Source organism: Callospermophilus lateralis, chromosome 11 (genome assembly GCF_048772815.1).
Source record: "Callospermophilus lateralis isolate mCalLat2 chromosome 11, mCalLat2.hap1, whole genome shotgun sequence".
Taxonomy (NCBI): Eukaryota; Metazoa; Chordata; class Mammalia; order Rodentia; family Sciuridae; genus Callospermophilus; species Callospermophilus lateralis.
Genome location: NC_135315.1, coordinates 118,470,782 through 118,495,024, shown reverse-complemented (window position 1 = coordinate 118,495,024; position 24,243 = coordinate 118,470,782).

Sequence of the window (24,243 nt, the reverse complement as noted above, 5' to 3'; positions counted from 1 at the left end):
CAAATTAAATGACCAGTATTTAACCAATGAGAAGGAAATACTGAAGAACTTAGTTTGGAAAAGACTAAGAGATACACAACTATATGGAGTGTGCAATCCTAGATAGTTTCCTGGATCATAAAAGGATAGTAGTGAAGAAAATGATGAAACTCTAATATAGACTTTAGTACAATAGTTTCATGCCAATGTTAATTTTATAGTTTTGATAACTGATAATTTCACAATTTCTTAACATTAATGTAATCATGGTGAAGTGTATATGTGAATTTTCTGCACTCGTTTTGCAAAATTTGAATTAGAAATGCATTGCAATATAATAAGAAAAAAAAGAAAAGCAGAAGGAAATAAAATTATTTCGCTCTTACATAAATACATTTAAGTGAATAAAACTGCTGGTTGGGCTGGGATTGTAGCTCTGGAGAAGCACCTTCCTAGCACATGTAAGGCACTGAGTTCAATCCTCAGCACCATATGAAAATTAAATAAAGAAAGATATTGTGTCCATCTACAAGGAAAACAAAACAAAAACTGCTGCTCAATAGATCTCCTTTGGGTCATCAGGCCTTTTGATAGAGCAGCATGAGGTAAACTTGAATGTGCTTTGTTTTATTTAACAAAGTCTCTATTCCCATCATAGTCACTCCATAGATATGTAAATGATAGATGTGAGATAGATAAAGTAAGCAAACAACTCTTTAATTGCTGACCAATTTTTAGAACAGACTTTCTCCCTCTTTTGCTCAATCCATTTGATCCCTGAACTCTTGATGATAAATCCAATCTTTTCTTTAATCATGGTTTGAGGCAATTGAGCAAAATATCCTTAGAGACAAATTGAGTTCTAACAAATTTATAATAATGGTTTTCTTATCTTTTTCCAATTATCAAAGAAGTAAAAATATAATTAAATATTTTTTTTTAAAAAATGAATGAAATGGATTCTATCAGAGTGAGACATGGCAACAGTCAGTTTCATAATGCTTTCAGGACCTTGATAACCGAATGCATGATGTTTCATTTTGCTTCAAGAAGATCACATCTTGAAATTGTCAGAAGAATTTCAATTTTGTCTCTCCAAAGTATTCTGCTTCAGACCAGATCACATGGGTCTGACCACATATTCATGTGACATGGTTCTCTGGGGAATCTTCCAAGGGACAAGTAGAAGCAGAAGTTTATAAGCCTCTCTCTGCTGCTGTTTTCCATGGCACTGTAGGATACAGGAAGCCATACTGATTTTAAGCACATGCATATGCTTAACTGCCACCAACTAACCAGGACTCCTAGACCCTCAAGTGACAAATGAAGTTTTTTTGCACAGCACACATCTCCTCACATGTTCATCTCTGAATGTCAATTTAGCAGGTGGTAATGATGAAGAAATTGATCTGGGCTCTTGAGATCTCAAGCACTGGATGGTCAATATAGTCTGAAGAAGGAGTAGCTGAAGATATTAATGCAAAAGAGCCATCAAAGTTAAAGTTCAGGCTGCTTTGGGACATAATCATTTTGTCATGGACCTGTGAGGGTTTTAACTGCATGTTCTCAGTAAAAACCAAGATTACCAAAGAATACAGAAAAATCTGATTGATGTCCCTTAATTTTAACTGCATCTGTTGTAACAATTTCACTCTATTTTAATTATTCAAAATCTTCCTGAACTAAGAACTTTAGCTGAAGTTCTTTTCAAGGAGCAAAACTAACAAAGCTATTGCATTGTTTCGAAGAGACACTCACTTATAATCAATTAATTTAATAGCACTTGAGTGTTTAATTTTTGTGATACATAATTTATATCATAATTCCAAGTAACTTATTTTACAATCCCTAGGCCTAACAAAATGACCTCTTAGAAGGCATTGCATGTTTTTGTTCTGTTTTGTTTGTGTGTGTTTGTGTGTTTTGCCAAGAACCAATTTGTCATTAAAAATATTTTTCAAGTGGGGCATGTGGCACATGCGTATAATTCCAATAACTCAGGATACTGAGGCAGGATGATTGTGAGTTCAAAGCCAAACTCACCAACTTAGTGAGGGCTTAAGCAACTTAGTTAGAAACTGTCTCAAAATTTAAAAAGTAAATATAAAAAGAACTGAAGACTTAGCTAATACACACACATGCACACACACACACACATATATAATTATATGTATATATAATTATATATATAATATATAATACACATATGTATAATACACATATATGTATTTTTAATACACTATAAAAACTTTTAGTAACTTCTCTACTTTAGTGTAATGTAAAATTAGTGTATTGGAATCTTTATAACCTTTTAAAATTAAGTATCTACCAGAACCAATCAAATGCTTTCCATTCATGGACTTATTTAATCCCACAGTGGTACCCAACTGCAGATCTACAGAGTATATATTTGCTCAAAGTTATACAGCTGGTCAGAATCAGAATCAACATCTTTTGCTACACTATCTCCTCTTTTTACTTTTCCCATGATTTCCTATCTACATATAAAAAGCTGTAAGACTTCTGGCTGAAACATTTTTTTTTCCTAGACAAAAAATGCAAAGAGCAAACAAAAGGCAAATGAAATTATTTTCATGCCAACAATATCCTATCTTCCTCCTTCCTCAATCAGTTTCTAGGACAAAGTACCACTCCATTCCAGAGTGTTTGTTTGTGTTGGGAGATTCTTATATCACTATCATACTCTGAGGTTTCCCAGAGTCCAGAGGATTTGGTTGGTGAAAAGAGTGCCTACTGAAATCTAATTGAGTCGTACAAGTTAAAGGCTTGCAGGTGACCATCTCTAAAAGTGTATACATTCTGGGCTAATGCTTCAAACTTCAGGAAGCAAGAGTAGGAAACAAAGAGCAGGCAAATTTTACCAGGCCATTGGACCCATTGCTTTCAATGTATAGTATCATTTCTCAAAAATTGTGTGTGGGAGAGGGGAAGGATTATTGAAGTCTACAGACTTTAGTCATAATAAGATGCAAGTGACTCTTCCTTTGTTCAATGACATTCATTGCCTTTTCTTTAACAAACACCTATTGTTACCTATTTCGGCCATATGATTGCTTGGGTAAGTTTCCTTTAAAAGGGTGTTTGATTCTAATAAATGTGCAAGTGGTAGATTAAAAAGCCTGATGTTGCAGTAAATAAATACTTCCTGGAGAATGAGCTGCCTTTATCTTTGCAACAAATGCATGTTTGCCCATAAAGCTTCACTCAGTGGGGTTTCTGGCATCTGGAATTGTTTAGTTCATTTAATACAAAAGCGCAGTTTACTGTCATGGAGGAGTTTACCCACCATGTGACTATAATCACTACATGATTCTGATTCCTTAAAATGGAAATAAGTACATATAATATACTGTGGTGGAATTTTCTGTGTAAATATAAATTCTCAATACTTATTGGCTATTTCAAAGACAATCATGTGGAAGAAAAGCCAGCAGCTATGATGATAAAGGTAGAAGCACTTACAATAAAGAGGTGCTTAGATTGAATATGCAGGAGCTGAACTGATGATTTAAAATTTATCAGAACATGATATGAGTTCTCATTAACCACTCTGAGCTATTTGTGATAAATAAACTGGAGTAAATTTTGTCCATGTTATGCTTCATCATGTTGCTTTAATTCCTGGCAAATCCTCTTTGATTGTTTTGCTTTGCAACATGTTTTATTAATGTCCCTGTTAACATTATCCACAATGCTAGTGGCAATGTAGACTTATTAAAAGGAATACATTTCCACTTTTAGCTTTTTACAGAAACTTAATATTTGGATTCTAAAATGATGTCTCTGTCTAAATCTGCAACTTTGACACCTTTATCTAATCTGTCCCATGAAAAAAAATCAATCAGCTGAATTAAATTACTCTTTACAGGAAAAATGAATTATTAAATTCATGAGATCCCTATGTTATAAGAAACTATATATCATATCTATATCTCTCTGTACAGATATGTCACTTATAAGCAAACAAGAAAATAATACACTGTATGCTTAGAAAATATTTAATGTCTTTGCCTCATATTATAACAATTTGATGACATGAGAATAATTAATCTTAAAGATTTGGGGACAAATTTTAACTCTACCACTAACAAACTTGGTAAATTTAGGTATTTATCTGTTTATTCATTTTTCTATTTTAAGCATCAGATTCTCTTATAAGATTAATATTAAGCTATAATGTACAGTAGTATCTATGAATTACAAAATGGCACGAAAAATGTCTAGCACAGTGATTAGAAAATAATACAGCTTAAATAAGCTATGTCTTCTTTTCTCCCATTTTCTATGACCGCATAGGATACATGTTTGTCACTATGAATACTTCTTAAATGGCTTTACATCATTTACTAATCAGTTAGGTATATATAAATTGACCAATTTATTTGAATATGTTGTAAACGCATTTTTGCAAAAGAAATTTAGAAAAATGTAATTTTAACTTTCAATTTATCTCCCAACATCTAGCTCATAATTAATATGTATTGTCAGGAATTAAATAAGGTATAAAACCATAGTAAAAATATATAACATATATACTTACTCAACATAGACTGCATTATTTATTGTTATATACATATATTTCATAAGTTAAACAAAAGATAGTTTTACTCAAGATGAGAAATATAAGAATGTTCATTTTGACATTTTTATTAACAGTGAAAAATTGAAAATAATCTTAATATGCCTACAAAAATAGTCACCTAGAAAAGTTAAAGAAATATTATGGAAGAAAACATATTTTTATAGTATGTAGAGAATAGAATCTATTTTCTGTCATGTTTTTGTTAATACTAAAGATGAAAATATGTATAGAAAATATGTATACATATATTAAATGAAAACAAATTGAAAACAGACTTTGGAGTTGGGAGGTGATTAAGAGCCACTTTATCTTTCCATATTATTTATTTTTCTAATGCTTAAACCTTGTATTACATTGTTTATTGAAGTTTATATTAATACCCTATAAGAAAAAAACATGATTTTTCTGACTAAAAATAAATGAAATAATTTGAAACCTTGTCCATTAAGGCAAGAAACCAAGGTAATTATGTTACATATCTCTCAATTTTCTCATCTGACAAATGTCTAATCTACTTTATAGAATTATAAAAATAATTTGAAATAATAAGTGAAACAAGACTGGAGCCCCAATTAAAATAAGTATATTCCCTGCATATATAACTATATCAAACTGGACTCTACTACTCTAAATAACTAAAAAGAACCAATAAAAAGATAAAAAGGAAAAAAAAGTGAGAGATTCTGTGCGATGTTTAGTCCCATCTTAGAATTTGAAATCTGAAGACAAATTTGCTTTGAACCATTGATAAGATTATCTTGCCACCTCTAATTCAAGGAAGAAGACAGTGCAGTAAATGGCTCTCACAGAGATAAAGCATTCCCTTCCTCTACAGCCTGACCTAACTCCTTCAGAAACAGGCTGTCACCACCAATTCTCACTGCAAAATAAATCTCTCCCACTTTCAGATAGAAAAGCTGATTCACCATATTGCTTAGAATTCTAAAGTGTAGAGTTCCATCCAACAGTGACCATCTGATTTTTCTTTGTTACTCAATTGCCTTATCACACAAATGTATGACACATAAATATTCACATTGATGATCTTGAAAACTGGACAGTCATTCTGTGCCATATAGTTATATAGTTATTATAAAGTTATCTATAAAAGCAGAGCTAGACAGTGAAGAGCTGTGTCAAAGTAGGTTAGCACATTTCCAATGAATAATGCTTTGTATCTGTGCAAATGAAAAAAATAAAACAGAGCTGATAGCTTCCTTAGTAGGTTTGTGGCAGATTGAGGCAGTTAGGACCTAATAAGTATGTATCACATTAGTTGTACTAATATTTGCTGCCCTTCACTCAAGAAAATTTCCATAATTATTATCACATATTTACATCATCAAATGAAGTTCACTATTTGCATTGTGATTTAAAACGCATACTTATTGGGATTTGATTAGTCATTAGCATACCAACTATAAAAAATCTGGGCTTTAGAAAGGTTGGAAGCTAGATTTCACTTTCCTCACACTGGATGATTTGTATATTTCTTACACAAATGTACTCCTGATGACCTCCAATGTGTACATTTCTTGGATTTGTGTCTCCATCAGTGACAGTCTAGGTCAAGACAATAAGATGTTCAACATTTTATTTCAATGATCAGAGCAAAATCTTCCATATGTCATAATTTATACTTCAAGGAAATCTCAATTATGATCAGGAAACCAATTATAGCTTCCTTGATAGGAGAATAAAATTTATAGTATTTTCTAACGTACTAATATTTAGATGCATGCTATTATAATTGTATAGTTTGTTTTCCCAATTTTTCTTTTAGGAACTGGTAGGTAGTAAAAACAGAATATTTCTTAGAAACTTGAGAAGAAATGAAAACCTAAATGTTTATTAAAATGAAATTGTATCTTAAAATTAAATTTAATATAGTGTACAATTTTTGAATTTTCTGCACACAGAATATTAGAGATAAAAAGGGAGAAAAATTATATGTATTTATGCTTATATTTATATACAAATAGCTACAATTTATTAACACATAATTTTTAATATAGTACTATTACTATAACTTCTAAAATACCAACTCAAAGAACAGTAATAAAATTTTTTCAAAATATGTACTATGTACTAGGCACCATCCAGGGACTCTAAATAGTATCATTTTTAGCATGTCCTCAAAGAAACCTATGAAGTTACACACCTTATAATGACAGAGAAAGCTGAGACTTTGAGATGTTACTTTAACTAGAAATATTTTTGAAATCTGATTCTAAGATCCTATTGGATACAAAAAAACTACAAAATTATATATATATATATATATATATATATATATATATATATGCAAAAAATGATATGTTGTGCAAGAGAATTCAAGCAAAATGTATAAGTACTAAAACAGCAGGCAGCTTTATCTGTTTTATTCACTGATTTATGCCAAATTCTTAGAGCTGTATCTCACAAATAAAAGATCCTCAATAAATATGCATGAAATTTAATTAAATCTCATGAAAATAAGTTGGTATTCATCACATGTAGAGTTAAGGTGGGAGGTGGGAAGGGATTTGGAATGAGTTCTGAAGGCAGTTTTGAAGATCTCCCTGGCAGGGAAATGCTGTTAGTTCCTTCTAGTTAAATCTCCTGTCCACTGCAGCAGGTATAATTTTAAGGTGACCTTCCAAGCTCTCTTCAGACACTTTTCATGTAAAAGTTATCTTTGAAATTCCTAAAAGTAGTTGTATTTAGATCAGCATGGTTAGATCCAGAGTAAGAACATGTTAGATATAAGATACTATAGAATTTCAGCGTTCATGAACTTGGCAGGTTATAAGGTTGTGCTTGTGGCTGGTAGAAATTAAATTACTGGAGTGGATGAGGTTAAAGAACTGTGAAGTGATTGAATTATACCATACAGCCATAAACTTTGCAAGAGAAAAGGCAGGGGGTGAAAATGCAGACCAGGTGCTGAAATCACTGAGGACAGAGAAAGAATGTTTGGGTAGCTTGGTAAGGACAGAAAACAAACCCTGCCAACATGCACTGAAGGAAACAAGAAGGTAAATTGAGTGTAGTCTGGCCACTTGCAAGGGAGCAAGGAATGTGCACATGACTTCTGTGGCTGTATATTTCTGGGGAGCATGTGAATCAGCTAGATGTAATACTTGGGAAAAATGAAAAAAGTAGAAATGATATTCAAGGAAAAGTCCAAGAATAATTTCCTTCAGCCTGTACATACTGCTTAAGTGCCTACATTATTCCAGTCTCTTTGCCAAGAGGAATGAATGTAGAAATGTTTCTATTCTCAAAATAACAAGTATTCCAAAGGGAACAGTTAAGAAGCATACAAAGGAACACATACAAACTACTCAATTGAAAATAGCGAAAGCAGGAAGAGGAAACAAGTGATATAGGAAATATGAGGGTATGGGATGGACATGTTGCAATGGAAAGTGTAGAATTTGAATTCAAAAATTATTTAATATTAGCCACTTTCATTTTGTAGTTGGATTGCTAGTAGATGTAATTATAAAATTATTATCCAGTAAATACTTATAAGGCATAGGTGTTCAACCATAACAATATGATTTTTTAGAAAGTTAGTCACCTCAGAACAATTTAATTCTCTTTGAGAGTGATGCATAAGAACGAGCTAGACTTGTAATATAATGAGGTCTTAGCTAAGGCACCCGATATGGACTCACATGCCATTTTTCACCAGAAACTTGAAATATTGTGTAAGGTTATTATATAACTGGTGGGAAGATTGTACCCATAGGTGATGATTAATGAGTATGTGAAAAAGAAAGGTCATGTATTGAGAGCTATCTCACCAGGTCAGTTCTAAGACTCTTGTGTTTTTCATATCAATGGTTTGGAAGATAATTTCACTCACTAGTTTAATGAGAACACTATCTGTTCTAATCTTGAAGACTGCCAATACTACAAGGTAGAAGAATGGAATTCAAGTGTTCTTGCTTAATTGGGGATTGGGCCATGAAAATTTAGTGACTTAACTCTTAGGAACAGATCCTTCAATTTAGGGGCTGACCGCTAGTCACTTGAGTATAAGCATTAACACATTATCATAGGCCCAGACAAAAAAGACAAGGGAAGTCCTTTATTGTCCACCATGTAGTACAATTGGAGTCACCTTAGTAAGGGTACTACAATGCCCACTATGTCCTAATTGAAGCTCAGATTCCTTTTCTCCTCTTCCCCTTCCTCTTCCACCTCCACCTATTCTTCCTCCTACTTCTTCTTTAAAAAAAAGTCTATACAAACAGAGATATTCAAAAAATTACTAATTGATAGAATATGAAAATTAAGGTCGGATTTTATATTCTAAATAAAATGTTCGTATTCCCTTGCTTTATGTTTTGCACTTAATAAGTTCAAGCAATATTTGTTAAATGAGTTAAGGATTTGAAAAAACAAACTTGAGGAACAATAGGTAAGGATTGAAGAGAAAATTCTTCCTTTATATTCTTTTATTCATTTAAATGGAACTATTGTGCTTTTATTATTTACCAGATATGTATTAGGCACTGGAATTACAGTAATGAGTGAGTCACAAAGTCTGCTCAGAGGAGCAAACAGCTCAGTTAACAAAGAATAAAAAGAAAGGAAAAATAAGTGAATGATATGGTAGAAATATTCTAAGAGCTGCATAGCAGGACATTATGGTACAAGAGAGAATGAGACATTCTCTAAATTGAGACAGCATTGGTATTAGGAATGATCTAACTAATTTAAATTTGAGTAAACTGAAGTTTCAAAAATGAGTCTCTGTGTGTGTGTATGTGTGAGTGTGTGTGTGTATGTGTGTGTGTGTGTGTGTGCATGTGTGCACATGCACACATGTGTGTTTCTGTGTGTTGAAGAAGAGGAGATTTTCTGGCACAGAACTGGGAAAGACACCTGAAGGACACAGAACTGGGAAAGACACCTGAAGAATTTTGCTGAGGGATTTAAAGACAATCTCTTCTATATCTTTAGAAAGCACTACAGAGATGTTGGCTGAAATGAAATTAAATGGAATTTAAGTTGGGCATCAGAGTTTCTCTCAGTATTTTAACATTGAAATGATGTTTAGAGAATGTTGATATTTATTCTTGGAAGTTATTAAAAATAGATTTTTAGCATATAAATTTGCCCATTTTATTAATGAAGAAAAGGATTTAGGACCTAGAATTGGTATCTAAAGTCTCCTCTTGTTTTGGAATGAAATATGTCGTTTGAATTATGAATGAGAAAATGCATTTATTGAACATTTATTTGAAGTCTGGCGTAAATACAAATTTTTACACTTAGGATACTTATTTTAGTTTTCAAGTACTATCAGTGGCTTAATCTCATGAAAGGTTATTTCTCTCTCATGTGACCCACTGTCTTTTGCAGGTTATTAGGGGATGTTACTCATTGTGTTTATTTAAGGATCTAGGCAGAAAAAAAATTTTCAAGGTCATGGCTAAGAAGACAACACAGTGAATTCAGCCCCAGTTTTTCTTCACACTTCACACTTCACTGCTGCTCATATCTTGAAGCAAGTCTCAAGGCCAAGCCTATTGTTAAAAAAAACCCACAGGTGAAAAGTACAGGCCTATGTCCAGAAATGAGAAATGGCAAGGCTGGAAATATTTGATGATCACAAATTTAGAATTCAGATTCCTTGATTCCTGGTTTAAAGAAATACCTAAAAATAATCTGGATCAATTCTCCCCCTCCACCATCACTACTGGTATTAAATTCAGGAGCACTCTACCATTGAGCTATGTAGCTAGCTCTTTTTAAATTTTTTCCAACTATTTTTTTTTCTTTTTTACTTTGAGATAGGGCCTTTTTAAGTTGACAAGGTTGGTCTTGAACTTGCAATCCTCTTGCCTCAGTCTCCCATGTCTTTGGCATCACAGTTGTGTGCCAGTGAGCCTAGGAGATTAAAATATTTCTTGATCATAATCTTACACATTCATTTTTTTTCCTGAAAGTCATGGTATAATAAAATCACCCAATGTTAACTAAGCAGTAGTGTCTACTTATATAGGTCCAACATTTCTATATTCCACAAGTCTGGAGTGGTTAATTGAATCAGATTTTTTAATGAGGATAATTAGCCTCAAACTCAGAAGAGTGAGAAAAAAATGGAGAGAGAGAGAGAAAAAAAAAAAACGGCACACCATGCGAAGGAAGTAGATTTTGATTGAAGAAAAAGTACAAGAAAATACAAAACTTATATCCTAAAAATGTTTAATAAAGTAAAATTAAAATGAAGGAAATATATAGCCTTTGAAGAAGAAAGGAGAAGACCTTACAGTAGAGATGCTTTCACAGTCCAAGAGCATCAGAACAGGGGCAAGGAAGTAGAGTTGACCTTGAGCAGCCAATCTCTCTGGAGTGTGCCCCCATGGGGACTGTCCTGTCTGGACTGCTCTGGTCCTCCTTTAACTTAGCACAGCTTCTGTTCCTGCCTCCTGAGATCTCTAGGAATCTCACGAGGCCACAGAAGGAATGGAGAAAACTAGGTGGAGGAAGCAGAAGAGAAACAGGGAAGATGGTAGAGAATGGGAGGGAGCTCTAATCTGCCTGCCTTGCTGTTTTGGCAATGATTTCTTCTTCTTAATAAAATTGGGGGAGATAAGAAAACACCTTCATTGGAGCTGACAAATGGGAACAACTGGGTCTCTTGATGGTTTTTCAACTGATCATCAATTGTTCATCATGCAACATCATCAAGGTTATCTCACAATCCAGTAAATATAACCTTGCAAGAACAGGGGAGTAAGGAGTTGGAACTGACCAAGTGAAAAATAAAAGACTCTATAATTAAATTATTAATAGATACATAAATAATTCAACTTTTAACTGGCAGGTCACAGAACAAGCTAGTTTGCAGGTAACACACCATATCTGTTCCTGACTCTTAAATCCATCATACCCCACATATACTGACAATTAGATGATGACCTTGTTAGGAATTAAACAGAGCAACCCATTGTTAAAAGGCAGAGAATAATTGCTTCTAACAACCTTAATTCTCTCATTCCTCATGTGCTTAAGTAAGCTTACGTAAAATTTAGCATAGAAAAAAATCCCATTATATTTATTATATACTATATGTTAACTAGAAATGTTATATGTTTTATGTACATGTGTTCTAATATACAAATATATATGTAAATGTATATTTTCTTAATTACATTTATATTTATATATAGATAATCTTTGGAAAATCATATTCATGCATACATTTTATAAACATATTAATATTTTCTGAATATCAGCTTATCCCAACAGTGAGGACAGCTTCCTCGGACTATTTATCAAATTGCAGACAGAATAATCTTGCTGTATATATCTACAGTCACTCTATTGCACAGCAGCACACCAAATATTCTTGCTTCTCTCTATCTGTGACTTAGTACCCTTTCATCTACCTTCTCCATGCTCATCACACTCTGTTCTCCCCAGCCTCTAAAGGCCATTGGTCTATTCTCAGCTTCTGTGAGACCAGCTATTTAGGTTTGGCATCTGAGGGAGACCATGCAGTACTTGTCTGTCTATGCCTGGCTTTACAAAGTTAATAACCTGTAGTGGAGAAAAGAGAGTCTATTTGATAAATGTGCAGGGAAAATTGGATACCCACATGCAGAAGAATGTCTGTCTCTCAACAATTACAAAAATCAACTCAAAATGTATTAAATAATTAAATGTAAGACATGAAACTACTGGAAGAAAACTAAGGAGGAAATATTTCTGGACATTGGAATGAGCAAAGATTTTTTTTTTATCAAGACTTCAAAAATATGGGAAACAGAAGCAAAGCTAGACAAATAGGATTACATAAAGCAAAATAATATTTAAATCAGGTTAAACATATCTATTTTCTTGAACGTTCATGGTTTACTTATGGAGAAAACTTCAAAAAATGCTGCCTTATAGCTTTTTGAAATGTATTGTTTTGTTATCTTAGTATCTAATATAATAGTCTTCAGTTCCATACAAATTGCTACACATGACAGAATTTCATTCTTTTCTATAGCTTAATATTATTCCATTGTGTGTATACACCCTATTTTCTTTATCCATTCTTACTTGATGGACACTTAGATTATTTCGCTGTATTGGCTATAGGGACTAGTACTGCAGTGAACACAGGAGTGTAGATGTCTCTTAGACATAGTGATGTCATTTCCTTTGAATATATTCCCAGTGAGATTACCAGATTTCATGGTAGTTCCATCTTTACTTTTTGGAGGAAGCTCCATATTGTTTTCTGTAGTGGCTGACCCAGGGTTCCCACAAACACTGTGCAAGGATTCCCTTTCTCCATGTCTTCACTAATTCTTATTATCTTTACTCTTAGATAGTAGCCATTTTTACTGGGGTGAAGTGATACCTCACTGTAGTTTTGATTTGCATTTCCCTAGTGATTTGTTAGGTTGACCATTTTTCATATATTTGTTTTCTATTTGTATGTCTTCCTTGGGAAGTGTCTATTTACATACATGGCCGACTTTATAATTGGGTTATTTTGAGTTATACTACTGAGTTTTGGGAGTTTCTTATACGTTCTAGATATCATCCCCTGGTTAAATACAGTTTCCAAATATTTTCTCCAAATCTGTAGGTTGTCTCTGCACCTCATTGACTGTTTCCAGCGCTGTGAAGAAGCTTTTGTTCTATGTAATCCCATTTGTCTACTTTTACTTTTGTTTCCTGTGCTTTAAGGGTCTTGTTAAAAATAAATAAATAATATTTTTTTAACCATTTCAATGTTCCATAATATTTCTTCTAAGTTTTATTGCAATAGTTTCAGGTCTCACATTTAAGCCTTCAATCCATTTTGAGTTGTTTTTTTTTTAACTGGTGAAAGATGGGTATCTAGTTTTATTTTGCTGCATGTGGCTATACAATTTTCCCTGAACATTTATTGAAAAGGTTGTCCTTTTTCCAATACAGGTTTTTAGAATCTTTGTCAAAAATCAGTTGATTGTAAACTCGTAGGTTTATTTATAGGCTCTCAATTCAGTACCATTGGTGTCTGTATCTCTTTTGATGATAATACTATACTGTTTTGATTACTACAGCTTTCTAGTATGTTTGGTGTTCAGGTAATATAATACATCCTGCTTTGTTCTTTTTACTCAAGATGGCTTTGTCTATCAGAGTTTTATTTGTTGTCATTGCTGTTGCTGCCTTGTGGTTCTATGTAAACTATATGATTTTTCCCCACTTTTGTGGAGAACGTCATTGGTATTTGGATATGGATCACACTGGATCTACAAATTGCTTTGGGTTGTGTGAACATTTTAATGATATTGATTCTTCTAATCCATGAAAACACTACATTTTTTTTCACTTTTTTTGTCTCATCTTCAATTTCTTTTATTAATGTTCTATAATTTACATTGTAGAGATTTTTGAGATCTGATAATTTTATTCCTAGCCTTTTTTTTGGTAACAATTACAAATGGTACAACATATATAGAATTGAATGTACTTATGTAGGAATACATGTGATTCATTAATTCTTACATCAAACAGTATTTTCAAAGACATTAATTGCAAGTAAATTTATAACACACTATGTTACAAAATAATTATAAGCAATCTTTTCTTCCTTACATTCTTATTCCCATTAAGTGACTTTTCATGTGGTAATATTTTATCTCCAATACTGTCTGGATTTTGTGGGAAGCAATTAAAATAATGGGAGTTAGGAAAACATGATTTATAGTTTCCCTAGTTTCAATCCTCTCCATTGATAATCAACTTAATATTTAGACATGATATCTGTGAAAAATGTTTTAGTATATATGCATTTTTGAAAATGGAAAATATCATAGAGGCATTAAAAGTTGAAGAAATTACATAAAGTTTATATCTGAAATGATTTGTTTTCTGAAGAATATAATTATATGAAATTAGGATTGTTCTAGACAATGGAAACATACCATAGCTCTATGTATAGTCACTTATATGTTCCAGTTACAAGGATGGCCATGGACAAGAGTGACCACATAGCCACACAAAGAGAAAAGTCTCCTATTTTGTAGGTGAGGTTAATTTTTTTTACATACTTCACTTTTCTTAACTTTCAAAAATAAACATGCATACATTAGTATCCAACCCATATGTCCCCAGCCCCTCTAAATGTCAGTCTAGAAACAAAAACTGGCTCTTCATAGCTGTGACTCTGAATAATTGGCAAGAATCATCCTGACAGAAAATCCCTTAACCTATATACATTAGCATTTATATTCTTGGTGACATGACCCAAGAAATAAAAATTTAGGGGGTTAAAAGACTGAGTGACCCTGGATCCTGCTTCTAACAATTAAGAATTATAATGTGATATCCTCTAGAGATTTTCCTTGTGACCTATTACAAGTAGGTTAATTGTTTTATGCCTCAGTTTTCTTACTTATGAAATGTATGAAAATGAAAACAATCTCATGGGGCAAGGCTGTGGTTAGGTTTATGTGATGAAGTGTGATGTGCATGCTGAGTGAATCCTCATTACTTACATTATGGTCCAATTATGGTCAGGTTAGAAAAGTCTAGCCCATTTATGCATATGCAGAGGTACTGATTCACACCTCTAAAAATCAAAGTCAAAAACATTTTTCAATTGTTGATTTTAAAGAATAATTAAGCACTACAATTATCTAAAACATAGTTTTCAATGTTCTCCATTTTCATACAGAAACAGGATATTAGCTAATAACACACAGGATATGAGTCTGACTTTAATTTGTAATAAATTTTTAATTTAGTTTAAATTTTGCTGGGAGCCACAGCCAATTAATATGATTCATGGCATTTTTGATTGAAAGGTGATGCCAGCTAGCCATTGAGATGATATGATTATGTTAAAAATTACATTCATATGGATACCGGACTCCTGCTGCGGGACTCCTGGAGAGTTCCCATTGGTTGGGAAAGTGCAGTAGGAGGGAATTCCGGGGAGGCGCTTGCGCTAGAGTTCCGGGAAGGAACCGGCAGGACGCCGCGTGGGTGGATCGGGAAGCTTCCCGGGCACGGACGTGTTATTGGCGGTTCTTTCAAATAAAGTTTGTTCCTGTTTGAGTGGCTCGTGATCTTGTGCCCAGCCAGAGACTGCGGCAACTGGTGGCCCTGTACGGGGAGCGCCTGAAGCTTGGAGGTGAGTAAAATTGCTCGCCCCTGAGGGAAGGCGACAGAATGGGTGACCATTTCAAAAAACAATGTGTTCTTCTTTTGATTTATTTTGTTTTTGTTTCAAGCTGCCTATCCCTAGAACTTTCTCAGGCAAACTGGGAAAAATGGTTGGCTCAAGGCTTGAAGTTGTTTGGCCCAGAGAAAGAGAAAATTGATACAACTATTCTTTGCTCTGTTTTTGTTTCATTCTGTTTCGGTTTCGTTTTATGCTACCTTACTGGGTTGCGTTACCTTTATAGTAGATTAGAAACTAGTAAAAAACAAACCGAAAAACTGTTAAGTAAATTGTTAGAGGTCCAAACTGTGGTAGAAAACATGTCAGGTCAAGCAAAAGAGAAGGTCTCTCCAGCTAGTCAGACAGAAGAAAATTTGAAGAAAGAAAGCTTAGAGGAAAAACGACCATCAAGTGGGGAGTTACAACAGGAGGCTGCTACTAACTCCGTTCTATCACCAGAGGGCGTAACAGCTGAGCGGCCCTCAACTCCCGTAGTTGATGCACAAAATCCTAAAGCAAGATCCCAAAGACTAGCATGCCCTGTACTTGAGCAGGCAGGAGGGCATCGAATCCACCGTGCTTTAGATTTCAAAACAGTAAAGCAATTAAAGGAGGCTGTAACAACCTATGGCCCGCAAGCACCCTTCACCATAAGCATGGTCGAATCTATTACCAACTTACACATGACACCAGAAGATTGGGCTAACATGTGTCGATCTGTGGTAAATGGAGGACAATATTTGTTATGGAAGGTTGCCAATGAGGAATTCTGCATGGAGACAGCTAGGCGAAATACAGCAGCCGGTTACCCTCAAAGAAATCTGGAGATGTTGTTAGGAAAGGGACCTTATGAGGGTCAACCGCAACAAATTGAATATGATCCTGGTGTATATGCACAAATTGCTGCAGATGCAGTTAGGGCATGGAAAACTTTACAGGGGCATGGAGATTTACAAGGACAGTTATCTAAGGTAATACAAGGAACTAACGAACCTTACGCTGAATTTGTAGATAGGCTTATTCAGACAGCTTCTAGAATATTTGGAGATGTAGAACAGGCAATGCCATTTATAAAACAACTGGCTTATGACCAAGCAAATCGTTGCTGCAGAGAGGTCATTAGACCATGGAAACATGAAGATTTAAACACATATATTAAATTATGTAGAGACATTAATGAACAAGGACAAGTCTTAGCAGCAGTACAACAGGCTTTAGATGCCAGGCCAAAAACATGCTACAATTGTGATCAGACAGGACATTTTAAAAGGAATTGCCCCATAGGAGGAGGGTTTAACAAAGCTAGGTATCAAAGGAATAGAATACCAGGTATTTGCCCACGATGCCGTAGAGGGAGACATTGGGCTAATGAATGCCGTTCTCAAACCACCATAGAGGGCACTCCGTTATCAAAAAACGGACAAGGATCAAGTGTTTACCCACGATATCCTGGAGAAAGGCATCAGGCTCCATTGCCAAAAAACGGACTGGAGGGCCCAATGCTCCGGGGCCCAAAACCACAAATATACGGGGCAATGGAGGAACCCAGCAGCACCATCAAGGTAGTGCCCAGGACACATTATCCGTTAAATCCCTCATCAGACAAACTAGAGGGAGCACAGGGCTGGACATCTGCGCCTCCGCAAGAGCAGTACTAACTCCAGAGATGGGATTTCAAATCATTCCCACAGGAGTAAAAGGACCTCTTCCCCAAGGAACGGTAGGCTTATTATTGGGACGCAGTTCTTCCACACTAAAAGGACTTATGATAAGTCCCGGGGTAATTGATCCCGATTATGAAGGTGAAATAAAAATTATAGCTAGTTCTCCAAGAGGCATATCAGTTATCTCACCAGGGGATAGAATAGCACAGTTACTAATAATACCCAGCCTACATGATAAATTTTCTAGTCGTACTGTAGAAAGAGGTACCAGGGGATTGGGCTCCACAGGTGTAGATTGGGCTATGCTGTCTTTAAATTTAGATTCTCGCCCCATGCTAAAACTAAATATTCAAGGATACGACTTTAATGGGCTACTGGACACAGGTGCAGACCTTAGCATCATATCTAGTCAGGAATGGCCAAAACATTGGCCATTACAACAAGCCACTCAAACGCTTCGAGGCCTAGGAGTGGCTACTAATCCCCATAGAAGTGCAATGGTATTAGATTGGAAGGATCCTGAAGGATGTGAGGGAACTATACAGCCATATGTATTGGATCATCTTCCTATAAATTTATGGGGACGAGATGTCCTAGATCAATTAGGTTTAACGTTAACAAATAACATCAATCCTAATGCGCCCACTACTAGGGCTAAACAAGGTTTTAAAAAAGAAAAAAGATTAGGAAAACAAAGACAAAATATAGCAGCACCAATTCAAATAGATCAAGGAACAGACAGACATGGGTTGGATTTTCAGAAAGGGCCACTGAGACAATAAAAATTACTTGGAAATCAGAAAGACCAGTGTGGGTTCCTCAGTGGCCCCTGACTAAAGAAAAGATACAAGTAGCCCATGATCTGGTTAAACAACAATTAGCGAAAGGACATATACAACCTTCCATATCTCCCCATAATACTCCCATTTTTGTTATTAAAAAGAAATCTGGTAAATGGAGATTATTACAAGATTTAAGAGCCATTAATAATGAGATGGTTATTATGGGACCTGCTCAATCAGGGATTCCCCAATTGTCTGCTTTACCAAAAACCTGGTATGTTTTAGCTATAGATATTAAAGATTGTTTTTTTTCAATTCCTATTCATCCTGAGGATAGTCCACATTTTGCATTTACTATCCCTGCACTAAATCATGAAGGTCCTGATCAGAGATATGAATGGAAAGTACTCCCTCAGGGGATGGCTAATAGTCCAACTATGTGTCAAATTTATGTTAACAAAGCAATCCAACCACTTAGAAATCAAAATCCTGAACTACAAATATTTCACTATATGGATGATATGTTATTGGCACATAAAGATAAAAACACACTGCTAGAATGTTATGCCACACTTACAAATTTATTAAAAGGTTATAATCTAGAGATAGCAATAGATAAAGTACAATTAAATCTTCCAATTAATTATCTAGGAGTGCTGTTATCCTCAACCATGGTCCGTCCACCAAAAATTCAAATACGAGTAGATCAACTCAAATCACTTAATGACTTTCAAAAGTTATTGGGAGACATAAATTGGATAAGGCCTTATCTAGGCATACCAACAGGAGAGCTAGGACCTTTATTTGATATCCTAAAAGGTCCATCAGATCCAAATTCACCCCGCATGTTAACGCCTGAAGCAAGAAAGGCATTAAAAATCATTGAAACATATATGGAAAATATGCACTTGGATAGAATTGATATAAGTTTGCCTTTATTATTTATTGTACTACCAACAAAAAATATTCCTACAGGAGTATTTTGGCAAGAAGGTCCATTATTGTGGATACATTTATCTTATTCTCCTAATACTATTCTTACTAGATATCCTGAGGCTGTAGGACAATTAATACTCAAAGGAATAAAAGCAGCAAAGGGAGTGTTTGGGATTTCTCCCAATAAAATTATTACTCCATATACTAGGGATCAAATTGATGAGTTAGCCAATGAGTTAAATACTTGGGCAATAATCATGTGTAAATCTAATGTTTCATTTGATAATCACTTGCCATCTAATCCTTTGTTGTCTTTTTGGTCTAAACATCCTGTAGTTTTTCCAAAAATGACAAGAAAGACCCCTATCATGAATGCTCCAAATATATTCACTGATGGGTCAAATAATGGTACAGCAGCAGTAGTTACCCCTGATCAAACTTTTACATTTTTAGTACCCAAACAATCAGCTCAAAAGGTAGAGCTTAATGCAGTATTACAAGCTTTTATGATGTTTAAAGATTCTGTATTTAATTTATTTTCTGATAGTCAATATGTAGTTAATGCTATAGTATCCCTTGAAGATGCAGGTAGGATTTCCCCTTCTTCTACTCTTTTCTCTTTGTTTTCCACTATACGAAGTCTAATCTGGGACAGAAAAGATCCATTCTTTATAGGACATATCAGGGCACATACAGGATTGCCTGGAGCCCTTAGTTTGGGCAATGAATTAGCAGATAAATCTACACATGACATACATATTTTCTCCACAATAGAAGAAGCTATAAATTTTCATAAAAGGTTCCATGTCAATGCTAATACTTTACAAAAACGTTTTAAAATAACTAAAGAACAAGCCAGACATATAATAAAACAATGTCAAAATTGTGTGACATTTTTACCACAAGTTAATCTTGGAGTCAATCCTAGAGGACTGATACCTAACCATATTTGGCAGATGGACGTCACACACTTGCCAGAATTTGGAAAATTAAAATATTTGCACGTTACAGTTGATACTTCTTCTGGATTTTTGATGGGCTCCCTTCATGCCGGAGAAAAAACTAAAGATGTTATAGCTCATTGCTTACAAAATTTTGCCACTGTGGGCGTTCCAAAACAGTTAAAAACAGATAACGGTCCCGGTTATGCTTCTACCTCTTTTAAACAATTCTGCTCATCATTTGGCATTACTCACATAACAGGAATTCCATACAATCCACAGGGACAAGGCATAGTTGAAAGAGCTCATCAAACTATTAAAATGTACTTATTAAAACAAAAGGAGGGAATTGGAAAGGGGTATATATCCCCCAAAGATAAACTTAAAATAACCCTCTTTACTCTAAACTTTTTAAATTTGGATTCATCAGGACTTAGTGCTGCGGAAAGGCATATGTATCCAAAAAATGTGCATAAGCCTAAAGTTCTTTGGAAAGATATTCTAACAGGACAATGGAAAGGTCCTGACCCAGTAATTGTCTGGAGTCGGGGCTCTGTTTGCGTGTTTCCACAGGGAGAACAGCAGCCGATTTGGATTCCAGAAAGACTAACCAAAACGATTTCTACAGATCAAAAAGAAGATGATTTGACTCAAATCCATAACAGCTGATATCCAGAACTCCAGCTTGGCCATTCTTACATCTGCGACAGTGATTAACCAGAATGCCGTTTTCAATATCTATTTTATTATTGCATTTTTCCATATCATAAGGTTCTATTTTATTTTTGAGCTCATACAGACCTAGGTTGATGTTTTTCTGATCAGTTTTATTTTTTAACTGTGGAGTTTTTAACATTGCAATGGAGATTTCACCTAGGTGAAACTACAAGGCCTTTACTATTGTATTATGTGTTGTATGTTATATGTGCACACTTCTGTTTTGTGTTATGTGTCTATATGTGCGTATGTCCATAGATCATATATGAGGAGTGCTCATAAAAAAATGGATCCAAGTACTTTTTATTATTCACGTAATTTTAATGGTTTAATTTAAATTGGGTAAACAGCTGTTAAAAATTATTTTAATATGTGTACAAATAAGCAGGTTAACAAATCTGTTTGTTTATTTTCATCTTTCCTTTTCATTATATTTAATAATTCTGTTCAAGATAATGTAAATTGTTCTAAAAAAAAATGTTTTCTTAGTACCTGTTAAAATGTTACATTTTTTTACTTTCTCTCTTTAACATCATTGTCAGAATTCCTATTTTTTATCCCAGTGCCAGTGAAGACAAAGATGAAACCAAACTACAACTTCTTCGATAATTATCACAACAAACTGTATAAACTGATACATCAATGATCTTGGGAGGAAATGGACATATTGATAGATTCCTCCACTTTGAACTGCTTACAAAACTTGCCTGGACTATGTATCACTTGTATGCACTGTGATCTATCTGTTGATACAACAAATTATGGTAATGCTGGCGTATCTTTGCTGATGTGTCACCAGTGATGCAATTTTCCCTAGGAGTCGTCAATTGATGTGGTGTTGTGGCATTTCTGTATCCTCCTCCCTTCTACTAGTGATGGTCTAATTTTGGGGGCCAACAGAGGTGAGGCAAAGAACCTCACCCCCCACTGGCACCAAGGCCAAATCTGGGGGCCAACAGAGGTGAGGCAAAGAACCTCACCCCCTCACTGGTGCATAGGCCTATCCACAAGTATGGCTATATGCTGGACCGGTAGTCAGTGACGGGTATGATCCAATTGCAGTGGTATCAACCTAAGACAGGAGGCTGACGCCTAAAGGTCAGTTTTCCAATGACGGGTAAGAACCATATGTTGAATTGGACAAACCTAACAGGCACGGTCCCTAGCCACATTACTTGTTACTTAATTAAACAGAAGGGGGGAGATGCTGGGAGCCACAGCCAATTAATATGATGCATGGCATTTTTGATTGAAAGGTGATGCCAGCTAGCCATTGAGATGATATGATTATGTTAAAAATTACATTCATATGGATACCGGACTCCTGCTGCGGGACTCCTGGAGAGTTCCCATTGGTTGGGAAAGTGCAGTAGGAGGGAATTCTGGGGAGGCGCTTGCGCTAGAGTTCCGGGAAGGAACCGGCAGAACGCCGCGTGGGTGGATCGGGAAGCTTCCCGGGCACGGACGTGTTATTGGCGGTTCTTTCAAATAAAGTTTGTTCCTGTTTGAGTGGCTCGTGATCTTGTGCCCAGCCAGAGACTGCGGCAAAATTTTATTCATAATATTTTTTGAAAATTGTATTTTTATTTTTATTGCAATATCTGCCACATGAATGTATTGATTTTGGTGCCAATACCTGTTTTTGTCACAATTTTGGTCATGCAAATTAGGTTTTCAAAATTCAGTACTCTTGTTATATTTTCCAATATACTTGGGCATCTATTACAATTTGAATTTTATATCTTCAAAGGAACTGGGGCATTTGGGGACTGAAAACTCTATGTTGCACTTGTTTTTTCTCATTCATTTTCAACTTATACCTTACGTAAAAGTCTCTTTTCATGTTGTCATTGAACAAAGGTAAATCTAATGCAGAATTTACATTTTGAAGCATGGCTAAATCATCTTTTACAGAATGGTTAAACTAAGGCCATTTATTTAAAAGACAAAAATGACTAAAGAGGAAAACTATATCACAAGTTGAATAAAATCCAGGAGTCCACTTGAAGATAAAATAATTATTTGCTGCCAGTTCAGAAAGGTTTTGATGTAGATCATATTTAAATTTTTATAGGAATTTAATGTTTACTGTTATCAGACAATTCAAAAAATGAGTGCATGTCCACAGTTTAATAAAGTGTATACTATTGATTATGTTGGTCTTAAATTAATAACTGGCTTGGAAGAATTAACCCACAATACATTGTTCCAGATTGTCTCAATCACCTGGTCCTCTCTGTTTTATTTAAAGATATTCACGAAGCAACAATGTTTGCTGTGCTCTGCTTATTTATTTTCACTTATTTCCTTTAATTATTATTAGTTTATGTTTTGGGGATCTCTGTAGTTTTAGACATGGAAGGTTTAATTATTGCTGTATTGCTTTGGGTTTTAAATACAATAGTGAAATTCTTGGGTTAAAATTTATTCAGATAAAACAAAATTCCAAAGGGATATTATATGTACCCTAAAGTGACTGATTTATTCTGTTGCATGATGTTTAAGTGTCTTGTAACTTTTTTTTGTCTATTTGGTCAGCACTTTTCTTTTACTGTCCTCAAAGCACATGGAATAAAATGTAATTTAGAATTTCAAAGAGCATATTTACCATAGTGTTTGCTTTATTTTTCCCTATTCAAACTAAAATGAAAACATGCCAGGTCATTTTATTTTCAAATTAAATCCCCAAATAGCAAAGTTCTAAAGCTAGAAGTAATTGCTCAATTATCAAAACAAAATATAGTTGCAAGTTTTTACTAAGAAATCAATATTCAAAATGAACTCTAAAAAGAATAAATATGCTTATGGTCATCCATTTCAAGCAAGAGTCCAGGTCTCAGATCCCAGGGGAAGGGACTTATTATGCATTGGGCTATAAGGCTTGCAATTACCAGATAAAAATAATACGCTTTCAGATCTCTCTTGCACTTGCTTGCTTGCTCTCTCTCTCTTAATATCTATCTCTCTCTCTCTCTCTCTCTCTCTCTCTCTTTTTCTCTCTCCCCCAGTTCAAAACACATCTGACCTTGTGCATTATGGAAAGAGATATTCTACCTGCATCCATATCATCCTTTATGTTCTTCCTTCGTTTATTTGCAGGGGTAGGACACCTTGTTCTCAAATCTACTTCTTGGACTTTTAAGGAGTAGGTACTTTTTCCTATCTCTTAAATTTTCATGGGTTTTGCTTTATGAATCACTAACCATCTCACCTGTGACTCCAAATTCCCCACCTTATATTTCTTCCCTCTCACGAATTAAACAGCTCCACATTTTCATCACTCTCTTCCCCCCCAAAAAAGAATCAATTAAAAACTTGTAAGCTACAAGAGCTGCACCATCTTTCTCTTTCATAGCCAAGGTTCCAGACATTATTTTCTCTTATTATTTCCCCCTTTTCATTTCACATTCTTATTCCCATTATTTTTGAACTCATTATGACTTGGCTTTCAGTTCAGCTACTCAAAAAA